We start from the raw sequence: 1,931 nt of genomic DNA on the forward strand, positions 1-1,931 counted from the left end.
TGATGGAGATGGCAACATACAGAAGTAGGAAAAGAGAGAATTACTTAACAAATGGGACTGGAGAATTGATATTCCACAAATAAAATACACACTTGCATTTCTACATCATTCCATATGCATTGTCAACTCTAGATATATTAACCATGTTAATATTTTAAAAGGAAATTTTAAAATGATTAGTGGAAAATATTGCAGATAGCTTTTAAAACTTGACCTTACAAAATATTTCCTAAGAATGCATGCATGAAAACACATGATCACATGAGAAAAGATTAGTAATTTGAGCACATAATATTAAAAACATCTGGGGCTGGGGCTGGAGCTCAGCGGTGGAGTGCTTGCCTACCATGTGCAAGGTGCTGGGTTTGATTCTCAGCACCACATAAAGATAAATAAATAAAATAAAAGTATTGTGTCCAACTATAACTAAAAAAATATTTAAAAAAAATTAAAGACATCTGTATGTCCAAAGATGTCTTAAACAGGAAGACCATGGTGCTGCTGGGTGAAAAAGGGTGCCCAGCAAAGATGCTGCTGGACTTGTCGGAAGAGCATAAGGAGCACCTGGCCTTCCTGCCGAAGGGGTAGTGGAGTTTGGGTGGATCGGGCTGGAGTTCCTGAGGCGAGGGACCATCCCCAAGGTCTACGAGGGCACCACCATCAGGAAGCTCAATGTGAGCAGCAACAAGGTCCAGCATGGTGTGGAAGGGTTGACCTACCTGCTCACCAAGAGCTCCAAGCTCATGATTTCTGAAGTGGATTTCCAAAACTCTGTTTTTGTTCTGGGGTTCCTTGAAGAACTGAACAAATTATTGCTTCCGCTTCACTTGGACAACAGAAAAGAAATCAGGACTACTCTGGGAGAATTGGCACCCAGCCTTCCCAGTTACCACAGCCTTGAGTGGCGACTAGATGTACATCTTGCAAGCAGAAGTCTCAGGCAACAGATTAAGCCGGCAGTGACTATAAAACTACACCTAAATCAGAATGGAGACCACAACACCAAAGTTCTGCAGACAGACTCAGCCACCCTACTTCATTTAGTTCAGCAACTGTAACAATCCTTGGAGGAGATGAAAACAAACCACTGTAGGAGAGTAGTTCACAACATCAAGTAGTACCAAGTGTTAAGGTCCTAATGCCTTTGACTCATTTGTGAATGGATGACATTCAGGAATTACTTTTCAGAATTAATTTTTAATAATTGCTGTTGATAAATCCATCTAGATTCCATGAAATTCCTTTTCCTATTCCAGGATATCGAGGTCATGATCAGAAGCTAAAGTCAAGTTCCTTTTCTGGTGCTAAATGTGGTCAGCTACTTCTTGACAGATTGAAATGTAATTTTGTATTTTAAATGTGTAAATATGATTGAATCCACTAGAAATGAATCTATACTGTTAATATATTTTGTATATATGAGCAATACCCTGTTTTGGGTATATTTTTGTCTGCTTAACTAGTATTTTCCTCCTTATTGATCAATTTTGAGAATAAAATTTACAGCTAATTCCTTTCCTATTCAGAGTATTTCTAAATAGTACAATATTTCTGACTTTTAAAAGCATCTCATGATGTTACTAGCTACAGAATAATGTAAAGTGAGCATGTATTTTTGAAATTATATGCCCATATTGTTATAGGAATTTCATGCATTTTTCTTTGAATGTAAAGATAAGTAGTTTTTACCATAATGCTGAAGTTTGACTTATGGTTCATTGACTTAAGTAGTACTCAATTTTGTGTGATTGTTAATAATATTTTCACAACATTAATTTTTCCCATATACCCAAAGCAACTAAGAGACACACTGTCATTTACATTTATAAATAATGGATACAAGAATAATGTAATCAATGCTTGATTGTCTGGGGAAAAAAAGATGACTTAAACTAAAAATGTTTAGAAATTTAAGAATATATTCTCAATAT

The 1,931-nt window shown here is 36.1% G+C and overlaps 1 pseudogene across 1 annotated transcript; it reads left to right on the top strand.

The window, feature by feature from the left end:
- The first annotated feature begins 528 nt into the window (after positions 1 to 528).
- LOC308655127 (COMM domain-containing protein 2-like) lies at positions 529 to 1,118 on the top strand (annotated as a pseudogene). The gene has a single exon. The product of its transcript is annotated as a COMM domain-containing protein 2-like (transcript).
- The last annotated feature ends 813 nt before the right edge of the window (positions 1,119 to 1,931 follow it).

Source organism: Spermophilus citellus (genome assembly GCF_964194105.1).
Source record: "Spermophilus citellus genome assembly, chromosome: 9".
NCBI classification, from domain to species: Eukaryota; Metazoa; Chordata; class Mammalia; order Rodentia; family Sciuridae; genus Spermophilus; species Spermophilus citellus.